This window comes from Rhamphochromis sp. 'chilingali', assembly GCF_963969265.1.
Source record: "Rhamphochromis sp. 'chilingali' genome assembly, chromosome: 2".
Taxonomy (NCBI): domain Eukaryota; kingdom Metazoa; phylum Chordata; class Actinopteri; order Cichliformes; family Cichlidae; genus Rhamphochromis; species Rhamphochromis sp. 'chilingali'.
The window spans coordinates 20,842,402-20,856,525 of record NC_137930.1 but is presented as its reverse complement, the minus strand read 5'-3'; positions in this window follow the sequence as shown (position 1 = coordinate 20,856,525).

The window sequence follows — 14,124 nt, the reverse complement described above, 5'->3', positions numbered from 1 at the left end:
TAGCAGAAGTCAGAGGTGTACAGGGTGAAGAGAAGAGGGGACAGCACAGTTCCCTGTGGTGCTCCTGTGCTGCTGACCACTGTGTCAGACGTGATGTCCTTCAGCCTGACGTACTGTGGTCTGTCGGTGAGGTAGTCGGAGATCCAAGCAACTAGGCAGGGGTCCACCTCCATCCTGTTCAGTTTTTCCTGAAGCATACAGGGCCGGATGGTATTAAAGGCACTGGAAAAGTCAAGAAACAGGATCCTGACCGTGCCTTTTCCCCCATCCAGGTGTGAGTGGGCTCTGTGTAGGAGGTACAGGATGGCATCCTCCACTCCGACATCCGCCTTGTATGCAAACTGTAGTGGGTCCTGGGCATGTTGTACCTGTGGTCGGAGGAGGTTGAGGAAGAGCCGCTCTAGAGTCTTCATAAGATGTGACGTCAGTGCCACCGGTCGGAAGTCATTCAGCTCATTGGGCCGGTTCTTTTTGGGGACCGGGACGATGCAGGATGTCTTCCATAGGGCGGGCACTCTCCCCAGTCGCAGACTGAGGTTGAAGACTCGTTGTAGCGGCTCCCCAAGTTCAGCAGCACACGCCTTTAGCATCCTAGGACACACCTTGTCTGGGCCTGCTGCCTTTCTGGGGCGAAGCTTCCTCAGTTGTCTCCTGACCTGATCCACTGTGACACTGGGAGATATTTGGGAGGAGGGGAGGGGGATGAACTGTTTCTGAGAGACAAATAACACCAGGATCCTTTTTTAGGTAGCTGACAGCTGGTAACTGTGCAGGTGCGGATCTAGCAAAGTTTTGCCAGGGGGGCCAGATAGGGCATTAACAGGGAGAGGTGGGCACAAGGAAATACTTTTCTTTCTTATTCTCATTTAAAATGTCTAGCTTTTAAAAAATAATTATCTGAATCTTACAACAAACGATTGATAGATTGATACATATATACCATCAAGACAGTGAACATCACTGTCACAACAGCGTTTGTTTTCATTCAAAGGCTTTATGATTTTTCCTATAATGGTGGGCCGGTCTCTAGTCAAAATGCCCGGGCCAATTTTTTGTCCCAGTCCAGCCCTGTATGCAGCTCACCTGCAGTCTGGTGTTACCTACATCTTCCTATTCAGAAGGCAGAATTTCAGAGTTCTGAGTACAATCGAAAGCACCACGACTGCAGTTTTTGTGTTGGATGTAAAAGGCGCACATCACGCTGTGACGTAAGCTAGAATCATGGCAGCAGTCAATGACGGTCCAGGCGTGGGATTTCTCTTGTGGAAATATGCACATTATTTTTCCTTTCTTTTGGTAGGTGGCACAGTGCACTTGTGGCAAGTAAGCAAGCTAGAAGACTGGCAAAGTTATGGAAGCAACACATTAACAAGAGAATTCTGAGTAAGTTACTTTCCCTAGTAACTAGTTACTTTGAAAGTAACGAGTAACTTAAAGTAACTGAATTACTTTTGATAGAAGTAACTAGTAATGTAACTAAATTACTAATTTAAAGTAACTTACCCAACACTGATTATGATAAGATATGGTTAATTATATAACAGTTGATTGGTATATTTGGAACAATGGGACCTTGAAAAAAACCTTTTGTTAAATTCTAAGCTACCATTTGCTTTCTTTCTGCTACATCTCCTGCGTCTGATCTCACCTGCAGCATGAGTCACTTACCTTTTCCGTCACCAGTGAAGCTAGTTTTTTTTACTTTTGTATTGGTGGCATTCTGGCTCTGTTTTACTCTTCTGTACCACCTTTAGGAGCCAACAACAGGTAAACACGAGCAAGACCAGGTACTTTTCTTTCAAAAAAGATGTTTAATGAAAATTTAAATTACAGCAAGACTGTCAAAAAACTGGCTTATCCTGGCTTATCCAACTCCCCCATTACATAAGAACATAATTACAGTGTGCCAGAAGCACAAAATACCAAAAAGTGCACTCTTATCCTCAAGAGCCTGAATCTGCGCCTGAGTCCATTCTGTTTGACATGGAAAGAGTGGAAAACACACACAATCACACACACACAAGACAACACAGGCTGGCAGTGGGTCAGAACCACTTCTGCGTGCAGGGTTCATATGTTCTATTTGAAATCATCAACGATGAGTATGGGCAAAACAAAAACAATCTTTATAAATATCTTGCCTTTCTTTTAGCTTGTTCTGCAGGTGTTGTTTTTCTTTGATACGATGCTGAAAATGCTCTTGTGAGAAGTTTAAATGTTAATTGCTTATATTTAATTATTTTTAACAGTTCTAAATTCAACCAAGTATAAAGTCCCTGCTATTTATTAATATAAATCATGAAAGCTATGCACCAGCCATGCCCAAGTCATACAAACTTCATATTTGAAAAACAGCTGTACAAATTCAAATAGCTTAAATTCATCATTCATTACTCAACATTTTCTTCCATATGAGATAGTTCAACTTATGAATTTCTTATTTCTCGTTTTAACTTGATTTGAGTCATAGGGGCTATAACCTTATTGAAGTCTCCAATAAACCGTCTATAAAAATTGGCAAATCTTAGGAACCGTTGCAGCTCCTTCTGAGTCTGGGGCTTGGGCCATTCCACCACAGCCTTTTTTGGGCCGGAGTTGCCCCTGCTCCACTATGATTCCAAGAAATGATACTTGTATATGAAACTCGCATTTCTCACCTTTGACGAAGAAATGGTTGTCCAGGAGATTTTGCAGGATGAGACCTAGTGATGGGATTTCTGGCTGGTTTTAGAGAACCGGCTCTTTCGGCTCCCAACCGGCTCTTCAGGTTGTTTTGTTGCTTTAATTAACTTATTATTAACAACAATTTAAAATTCTGTACAAAAGGAATTACTAATGTAAAAAAAAAAACATGGTTTTATTTATATATGTTTATATATAAATATATACGGGGGCCCCTAGAGACAAAGCACGTACAAACTCCAAAGCACGTACAAACTCCAAAACAAATTTCTAGTGTTAACTGAACTTCCAAAACAGAGCTACCTAGATCACTTAAATTACACAATCGAAAGCATATGTGTATTGTTTGTGTATTTATACAAAAGCTGTCAGGGTCCTGGGTCGGAGTGACCCAGGATCCCTGAGCAGTTATGAATTATATTATTATTGTATTTGGTGTTGCTGTCCTTCTCCCTGTTTGCGCGCGTGTGTGTGTATATGTGTTTCTGCGGGCGCCTTCAGGCCTGGTGGGTGTGGCCCTGCTGGCGGACTGGCCACACCCGAAGCCACACACCTGCTGCTGATCAGGCCTCGTCGGGGGAGCTACTTAGGAGAGTCTTGGAGCTCCCACCGACGCGGGATCATTGCGTGAGACTCCACGTTAGTCATCCTGTTCAGCTGCAACACCCTGAAAGTAAAATACAGCAAAAAATAAGAAAAATCTAAGATTCAGTGGCACTAAGTCCTGTCATTCTTAAAATTATTTTCACCTGTTTAGCAGGATGGATGTTTGCCCAGTGCTGCAGCGGTCATGTCAATGGGGGATCCGGTGGTTTCTCTGTGAATTTCACATTCCCGTGACGCAAATGTATTTGTCACTTTTTACAGAATCATACTCAAAGTAATGTCAGTAATTCCAAGTTTTAAACGCTGCATGGTCATACTCTGTCCCGCACTCCATATTATCCATTGTTGATCTGCACATGTTGCTGCCACGGACATTGCAGGCTCATACGTTATTGTCATGAGACACTCTCACAAACAAAATCCCTGTTTAGTAACACAGTAACGCAAGTAACAGTAATCTAATTCCTTTTATTGCAAAAGTAATCCCTTACTTAACTTGTTACTTGAAAAATTAATCAGATTACAGTAACGCGTTGCTGTTAACACGATACTGCGAATTTCTAGTTATCACTATATTCACGTCTTTTTTCAGTTTTCATTTTTAGGTTTAAGTTTTTGTTGTGTGCATGTATCCAAGCCTATACAACATTGGTATCACACATGAGGCTGGGGGCTCAGAATCGGTCTGGCAAAGATGCCATTCTGGCCCACTGGATGATTTTAGAAAATGTGAAAGGGGGCAAGGCATTCATATTACCCCAAAGTATTGAAGTAATAAATAAATGATTTTTCAATTTTTGGCATTTTACTGGCTTAATTAGTGCAGTGAAGAGAGACAGGAAAGCAGGGGAAGAGAGAGAGAGCCTATGGTTGCCTGTTCATCCCAGCGATCTAAACCGGCACCCATAAATAAACAATTTAATGAGAAAAAAACTTCATGTTCTTTTACCTACTATTTAATCTACTCTAAAAAATGCCATTCCTTTTTGTTTTAGTTTTGTTTTGTTGTTGGTTTTTGGAAATAGGCTGGATAGAAATAGTAACTTCCACATCTACAGCCAGTTTAAGATTTTAAGCAAAATCTGGGACTCTCCACTGAACTGAAGAAGTAAAATGTCTTCAAGGAACTTAAAGAAGTCCAGTTTTCCAAGCTCCTTAGATTGGTTTTGCGGATGATCACAAAATAGCATTTTACAGTGAGGAAATCCCCCAAATCTTAATCCAGTTGAGATAGTCAATCCTTATAATCCAAGTGAACAAACAAAGAGCCACAAACTGTGATCACCTTGGAGCTCTGATAAGGCAGGAATGGATGGCCATCAACCATCATTTGGCCACAGAGAATTTCAGAAGTTATGAAGAAGAATCATCACTGTACACACTGCATAAATTTGATTTCTTTCCCAATTAAACTCTTTAATCTCATGAAATGCTTGTGATTGTTCTTTATTGTGCTGAAGCAGAAATCAAGTGAACATCATGCTGTATAAGAAAAATTCAAAAGGAACAAATTAAATAAGTCAATCATAAGACATCACCAGAATAACAGCAGCAGAAACTGATTTTAATAGTTTTGCTGCCCCCTAGAGGTAAAGTAGGAACCAATTTTCTTTTGTCCACTGTCCACTTTCTGCTGTGACATAACAAATTTCCCACGTGTGGGACTAATAAAGGTTATCTTAAGTTTTGAGGTCTGTAGTGATTGACCAAAATTGGTGTAAATTTCACTAGTCTGTATACCTAGGTGCTTGATGTTATTCACCTGTGGCCATGTAAATGATTGGAACACCTGTATTCAATGATTTTTATGGGTTAATATGTTAAAAGTATTGACTTAATGTGTGACTGAGGATGGACATTACCAAGACGATTTCAAGAAATAAATGACAAACCTTTGTTAAGGTGCAGCAAATGGCAGCACAAACATGAGCACAAAGAAAAGTACTGGAAACACACGGGGAAGATAAGACTGTTTCAGTGAAGGCAAGAAGGCAAGCGCTATTATAATTTGCTGCATATGGAGTGGATGTTAGCGAGGAGGATAGTAGGAAGAGGGAGCCAATGCTGGCCCAGTCTTTTCAGGCTGTGATGATTACTGCCATGACTGCCCTATTTCCATGGCTTGGAATCCTGATTTAGGTGTGATATATGAAAGCACATGAGTTTGTGTTGTGTTTTTTTGTATTGTTTGAGCCAGTGTGCCAATTGAAGGACCCTTTGATGGGTTCTTTAAATAAATAAATAAATAAATAAATAAATAAATAAATAAAGGCAGATGAACAACCATTGATACCAGGCAACTATAAAATGTATATCTTGGCCCCAATGAGACTATTAACTCTTGCAGCACCGGGTGTTCGTAATTTTGGTTCAAGTGAATTGATAAACTTTTTGAAGGCAATTGACTCACACAGTTATGTAGATATCCCCGTCCTGTTGTCTCGGGATGCATCACGCTGCCTTGCCTGGGTTAGCTTCTGTTTTCTGGGGATGAGGGTTGAGTGTGCTCCCTTACCTTCTCAAGGTAAGCTAGGTTAGCCTTCTTGTGTGAGCTTTTCAAGTGCACTTTAAGGTTTGTGGGATTTTTTCCCTTTAGAAATGTCCCTCATAATTTGTCTCTTTCCACTACAAGACACTTGCTTTATCCAAAACACAGTCATATTCAAAGTAATCCCAAATTGGACTCTGGCGCTTTCTCCCGACTTTTCCTGACATGATTCTGCGCGTGGACGGAGCAGCAACACAGACGACTCGACTAACGTACTTGCCACCTGCTGGCATAATGAGACAGCAAGAAAAAAATCTGGAAACTAAACTTCATTTTCACCCTTGACTATTGTATGACACGCACACATCAATGAAAACTAAACACATTTTTGCTATAAATTCAGTTAATTTTAGTTAGTTTTGTGAACACTCATTACAGTTTTAGTTAGTTTTCCTTTTTTTGTTTTTATTTTTATTTCCGTTAACGAAAATGTTTTTTCACTTCTAGTTTTCGTTATTTCGTTAGTTTTCGTTACCAATAATAACCTTGGTTATGATTCAGAATTGGTGACTGAAGACTGCCATGACCACCCCGTTTCCCTGAACGTAAAAAGCTTCGCAATTTAACATCACAAAGGTCTTTAGATTCCACACACTGGAGATTGTGTCAATCTGACGAAATTCCTTGGAGGAGTTCGTCAAAGTTTACGGTGCCTGAAAAGAGGGGAAAATGTCGCCAAAATTACACATTAATTTTAAAATGGCTGACTTCCTGTTGGATTTGGGATAAAGCTCCAAGAGACTTTTTTGTACATCGTCATGTCTTCTATAAGCTTACCAGGTTTCAGACTCATTGATAAAACACAGAGCAGGGGCTGATGTTTTGAAATTTTGTAGGGGGCGCTGTGGAGCCATTTTGCGCTATTCAAGAAAAATGTTTGCATAACAACAAAGCCTTCATCACATTGGAGGTTTGCGCTAAATTTCAAGACTTTTTAAACTTTCCAAGCCCCTCAAAAGCCACTTCATCTTTCATGGTGAACTGCATTGCCACCAGGGTGCGCCGTTCAGTCTAAAGTCACAATTTTCGCACTGAAGCATCACGAGGGACTGATGGTGATATTCACCGCTTTTGAGGTGGCCACAATGAACCTGTGAAAATCAGTACAACAAAATGAAAGACATGACATTTCCTGTTGCCACTAGGTGGCGCTCTGTGTATTCCTGACAATGGGAAGATCAATCTGTTCAGGGCGGGTCTGACATCACACCTGTAAAGTCTGGTACTGATCAGACTGGATTTCATTGAGTTATACTAATTTGTTTCTTCATGGTGAGACATGAAAGTTCGCCATGCCACTGGGGTCACACCCTTTTGCGAAAAGTCACAGTTTTCACTATAACCCAAGACCAACTTCTTAAGGCTTTCCTGGAGAAATTTGAGGCTGCAGATGTCACCCATGACAATACTGTACCCCAAAGTGTAAAACATGACATTTCCTGTTCCCACTAGGTGGCGCTGTCCCTGATGTCAAATATGGCAATTGAAATATGTTCAGGGGTGGAGCCTTATCATATGTGTGCTCTTTGGTCCAGATCGGACAATGTATGACAGAATGAGAGGCAATAAGATTTTCATGGCGAGTCATCGAAATTCGCCATGGCACCACCGCCTCACCGTATCACGAAAACTCAAAAGCTCTGCAATTTAACATGGCACAAGGGTGTAGTTGACACTGACCAAAGATGAAGCTTATATGACCAAATCCCAAGGAGTTCGAAAAAGTTCGAGGCATGGAAATGGCAACATTAGAGCCAAAATGTCACCTTCACTTCTTTCTTTTCTTTTCTTTTTTTTTTTTTGCTTGCACTTAAGATTTATTGAACAGTATACAATATCAAATACATGCATTCTTTTTTTCTTTTTCTTTCTTTTTTTTTTTTTTTGTGCCTGTCCCGTTTGGCTCTTTTGCCATCAGAATTGTTGTCTAAAGGCAAAGAAAGATGCCCAACGGATTTACTTTACCAAATTGACCATCCCAGCCTTGCCGTAATGGTCCATTTGATTCACCTTTTACTCTTTATTTTATTTTCACTTACTGAATACGGGACAGACTTGACTGGGGGAAAGAAGGGGAGAAAGAAAGAGGGAAAGAGAAACAGCTGAGAAGAGGGACGGGGGAGAAGGGCAAAAAACAAAAACCAACAGAATGAGCAGAAGAAAAAAAAAAGAAAAAAAATGCATACCGTAATTGTCGGGCTATAAGCCGCTACTTTTTGCACAAGCTTTGAACCCTGCGGCTTTTAGTCAGGTGCGGCTTTTCTATAGATTGTCCATGATTTTTGTGATATCGTAAGACGATTTGTTTTGTTTGTTCCGCTGTTGTACGGCACTACGTTGCCTGGCGGAAGGATCGGGGTTCAAGAGTGGTATGTTGGTCACATGTCCATCCGCCAGGCAACATAGTGCCGTACAAGTAGCGCGAAAAACAAACTTCAAAGTAGCGCTATGCGTTCAGCGGGAGTCGTGGATGACGAGCGGCGATAAACTTGCGAAAAGCAAGTTGTGCTCAACTCTACCGGTGGATTCTGACAGCGTGGAAAAGTGTGCAAACATCCACGATCACCAACGGATTTCGAAGGGCTGGACTGCTGCATGATGAAGAGGAGGACACCGCCACGGCCCTTCTGAGGCTGTTCGACTCCGACACTGACAATGACAATGAGGATTATCTTTGGTTTTGAAAGTGACAACGAAGGAAAGAAGCTGAGAGTGGATGACGAAGCCATCCTGAGCCTGTTCGTTTCCGACACTGGAGAAGAGGACTTTGGTGGTTTTAGTGCGCAGGAAGATGGTGGTGAATGACTGACTTTTCTTCTTGTTAAAGCCGTGTCACTGCACCTGAGCCTAAAAGGTAGTCTGAATCTATTTTTCTGGTGTGCTGTAGGTTACTGTTATGTACTACATTTGTTACTCATTTATGAAGCACAGCACATGTGCAAATATGTACCCATAACTTGATTTTCAAAATATTAATAAAAGGGGTGTGTCTCCAAACAGCCATCTCTTTCCTGACAATTCGCTTTGTGCATATTCTCTTACATATGATAAGTCAATATTGAAACACCTGCGGCTTTTGGTCAGGTGCGGCTAATGTATGTACAAAACAGGATTTTCCCCTGATTTTAGCTTGTGCGGCTAATATTCAGGTGCGCTTTGTAGTCCGGGAAATACGGTATATCAATCACCTGGATCACCTGCTGAGAAAGAAAAAAGAAAACAAGCAGAAGAGAACAAGATTAATAGAATAAACAACATCACAATGATATATGGGAATATGACAGTAAATACTAAATATTAAACATTATTGTGCAGCACATAAGATCAACAGAACACAGTGTGCTTTGAGGTAGGAGCCAAAAAGGGTGTAGTTTGTGGGTGTGATCACCCGTGTGTACACCTGTGAGCATGGACGCGCTTGTTGTTGTTTTTTTAAAGGTTCCTTCATGTAATGATCTGCTAGAGGGTGTGGGGGGGCTACAGCCCCGTCCTCCAGGGCATGAAGCAGGTATGGAGGAGATCAAAACTCCAGACATCCAGAGGCCCCCAGAACACAAGAGACCAAGGAAGACCAACAGAGGGGCAGCCGCGCCACTGTCCCAGAAAGAGCTGAGGAGAGCCCCAGATGAGGGCTCACTCAGCAGCCACGGAGCAGAAGCCAGGGGGAGTTGCAGTGACGCGCCCGTGAGCTCCACCGGCAGCCAGCCGTGCCTGAGTGACCGAGGCACCCCACCTCCGAAGTGGCCCGAGCGAGCCCCAGGCTCCAGGCCCCGATAAGTGGCCGCCAAGGAGTGAGCCGGTGTGTACCTGGATGCCCATCCCCAGACACAAAGAACCACCAACGCACCGATATCTGAGGGAGTCCGCCACTGGCAGGGGAAGTGGTGGTAGGGGGAGATAGGCCTCCAAACCTTGGAGGGCCTGAGATGTCCCCAGAGAGGTGGCGCCTGACACCCAACCTGACATATAGACACAGACATACAGGCACACACAGATACAAACATCCATTCCCACCCTCATGCTCTCATATGCACTTACTCCACACTCAACCAACGTGGAGACAGACATAAAGAGATGCTGTACACACGATCACACTCCCCAAGCGTACTCTACAAACCGGGTCTAGGTACCCTTGCCCCTGGAGGGGGGAACTGCACCCAGACCCAGGTGGTGTTACCCTTTTCCCTGCGGTGGGGGGAGGCTCCGCAGCAGCAGGGAGCCCCCACACTCCAGACCGCAGTCGGACGGCCAACTCCTCCTCCTAGCCCCCCCGCTCCAGCAGGCCGCAGAGAATGGGGGTGAGAGAAGACTCCAAACCTCCCTCCACCCGCTCATTGTAGTGTTGATGCATGTGTGTTCTAAGGTGCATTTAAAACCCAGGAGGGCATGGAGCTACCTGCCAGAGAGCAGCAGGTAAGCGCATGGTCCCTCCTGCTAGCCCTCAATGTCTACGTGTATTTAACATTGAGAGGTGGGCAACGACGCCAGGGGTGGGGTGTACACCCTGATGGTACTTTGGATTCCGTGTATCGTGCCCACCCCCAAGATCCTATATGTATGTGTAATGAGAGTGTGAGTAATGTGAATGTCTAAGTTGTGGGATAAAATTGAGGCAGAGGCAGCCAGAAGGGGACGGGGAGGGGGGGGGGTAGCCTCCTCTGCACCCTGGTGACATACCCCTACTCCAAGGTCCTGCATGTGTGGGTGGTTGTGGTGGAGCGGGAAGGGGGAGGCAGCTGGAGATGGGGAGGGAAGGAAGGGAGGGGCAAGTGACCCCTCCCTGGGGCCAGCTCCCCCGCTGACCCCAGTAGGCACCCCCATACTCCGCGACCCGCCAGGAAAAGGGGGCCCAGGCCCATCCAGACCGGGGATGTCACCTTCACTTCTAAATTGCGGACTTCCTGTTGGGTTCGCGTCAATGGCCCAACTAACTTTTTTGTTTGTCTCGGCATGATACATATGTGTGCCAGATTTCATACATGTAGCTCAAACCATGTGGTCATAGGGCTGCATTTAACAAGGCATAGGTGGCGCTCTAGAGCCATTTCCCAGTGCTCATATGTAAAACCATTAAAATACAAAATTTTTCACCAGACCTGGCATGTGTGCAAAATTTCATGAGTTTTTGAGCATGTTTAGGCCCTCAAAAAGGCCCTTGTTTTGCCTGAATAATAATAAGAAGAAGAAGAAGAAGAAACGGAGCAGATACACTGAACAAAAATATAAACGCAACACTTTTGTTTTTGCTCCCATTCCCCATGGGATGGACGTAGAGACCTAAAATTCATTCCAGATACACAATATAACCATCCCTCCCAAACAGTGGTCACAAATCAGTCCAAATGTGTGGTAGTGGGCACATCTGCTATATTGAGATAATCCATCCCACCTCACAGGTGTGCCACATCAGGATGCTGATCTGACATCATGAGTAGTGCACAGGTGTACCTCAGACTGCCCACAACAAAAGGCCACCCTGGAATGTGCAGTTTTGTCTCACAGCAAAATGCCACAGATGCCACAAGCAATGAGGGAGCGTGCAATTGGCATGCTGACAGCAGGAATGTCAACCAGATCTGTCGCCCGTGCATTGAATGTTCATTTCTCAACCATAAGCCGTCTCCACAGGCGTTTCAGAGAATATGGCAGCACATCCAACCGGCCTCACAACCGCAGACCTCGTGTAACCACACCAGCCCAGGACCTCCACATCCAGCAGGTTCACCTCCAAGATCGTCTGAGACCAGCCACCCAGACAGCTGCTGGAACAATTGGTTTGCACAACCAAACAATTTCTGCACGAACTGTCAGAAACCGCCTCAGGGACGCTCAACTGCATGCCCGTCGTCCTCATCGGGGTCTTGACCTGACTCCAGCTCGTTGCCGTAACAGACTTGTGTGGGCAAATGCTCACATTCGATGGCGTCTGGCACGTTGGAGAGGTGTGCGCTTCACGGATGAATCATGGTTCACATTGTTCAGGGCAGATGGCAGCTGAGAATGTCCCAGTTCTTGCATGGCCAGCATACTCACCGGACATGTCACCCATTGAGCATGTTCGGGATGTGCTTGACCGGCGTATACGACAGCGTGTACCAGTTCCCACGAATATCCAACAACCTCGCACAGCCATTGAAGTGGAGTGGACCAACATTCCACAGGCCACAATTGACAATCTGATAGACTCCATGCGACGATGTGTTGCACTGCATGAGGCAAATGGTGGTCACACCAGATACTGACCGGTTCTGGGTCCCCAGACCCCCAATAGCGCAAAAAACTGCACATTCCAGGGTGGCCTTTTGTTGTGGGCAGTCTGAGGTACACCTGTGCACTACTCATGATGTCAGATCAGCATCCTGATGTGGCACACCTGTGAGGTGGGATGGATTATCTCAATATAGCAGATGTGCCCACTACCACACATTTGGACTGATTTGTGACCACTGTTTGGGAGGGATGGTTATATTGTGTATCTGGAATGAATTTTAGGTCTCTACGTCCATCCCATGGGGAATGGGAGCAAAAACAAAAGTGTTGCGTTTATATTTTTGTTCAGTGTACAATAGGGCCTTCGCACTCTCAGTGCTCGGGCCCTAATAATAATAATAATAACAGCAGTTTAATGGAGTGGATGGACGAGTGAGTAAAATGTCGAGCTTAACCATTTGGCACTGCCGCTGGTTTCAAATTGTTTCCATTTTCTATCCATTACATTTTTTTAATAGGTTGACCTCAATTGTCCCCCAGGCTAAGCAATGTTTTGTAACCATGGCAACAATCAATTTTCTCATCTAATAAGAAAGCTAAAGAGCAAACTCTCCAAAGTGTCCTATTTTCTTTTTTCTTTTTAATAATTCACTTACCTGTATCGCTAAGGAAGATTGGTGAGTGGGAAATTTCATTAAAAAATTACCCCCAAATGAAATCTTCTATTGGAGTGAATAATTTTAAAAGCAACTTAATGTCAACGATCCTTCACAGGTATTTTCTAATCTAATCAAAATTCGACACAGAAATGTCCTCGGGTAGCAGTGAATACCTGCTGCTGTCTGGTGTATTCACTCGGAAGTGAAAGAAAGCATTTATCCAATAGAAACGGTGTATATTTATAATTTAATGCGATTTAGGATTTAACATCTGATCATTCATCAAGTGAAACAATCTGTCACTTTTTAAAAAAGCATTTAATTTATACAGCCTATGCATAATGTATGTGTTCATATCATTAAACTTCATTGCACCGGCAAACGAATAAATCGAAAACTGGGGATTAAATGACAAAATGTGCTTTGCTTTAACAGGACTACATTTTCACTGAATCAGTAGCCCATAGAAGCAGTTCAGCTCAGCTGTGATTTATAATACATGACACCCTTTTTAAAAGCTCTGAAAAGATCCCAAAAAGCAATGTGATGATTTAGTTGCACATAATACACTGTATTAATGAGCTCATTGAACAGAGACTGCCTGGACTAGCAGCACTTCTCTGAATCAGCCCTTTACATGCTGAAGTACCTTTGCACACTTTCAACAGTGACGTGTTCACATACTGACCCCTGTTCACTTAGTGACGCCTTGTGGACTGCACACAGACGTCAAACAAGTGCCCATCGAGTGCACCGAAGTTTGGTCTGAGCCTTTAAATATGGGGATAAACAGCATCGCAGCCAACGGATAATACAATGAAAAGTAACAAATAGGAGAAAAATCCTTGTGTGGATGATGATTCACGGGAAGAAAACATAGCAACAGACTTTGGCAGGGAGTCTGCCTCCAAGCGCAGAGAGGAGTAAAAACTTGCAGAAGAGTAGTGAAGGGAAAGCGCTGAGGCCATCTGGTTTCCCAAGGCGGAGATGCCAAGTTTAGGAAAACACTGATTTCTCTGTGCTTTATCACAAATTGTTATCAAGGGGACAATTGGCATGCCTTTGTCATAATTTAACATTTTGAGTTTTGTAGGCAGTCCTCTTAGCTAAAGCGATAGATCTTTGGATTAACGACTCTTTGTTATAAACTATTTCTTTCAATTCCAGCACTCACTTTTGAGTTTCACTTTATTACTGTTTGTCAGGACTGTGCAGTACACGGACACAATGGCACCGTAACAAGCCACACTAATTAAACCCTTAGCAACAACCACAAGATTGTTGCAGACAATTTGCAGTAAGGGTCGACTGAAAAGAATAAAAAATAAACAGAAAATCATTTGCTTCATTTCAATAATTAAAAGTTAACAAGTAAGTCATACAGACGTGCTCGGGAATACTATTTTGAGAGGAAAATAT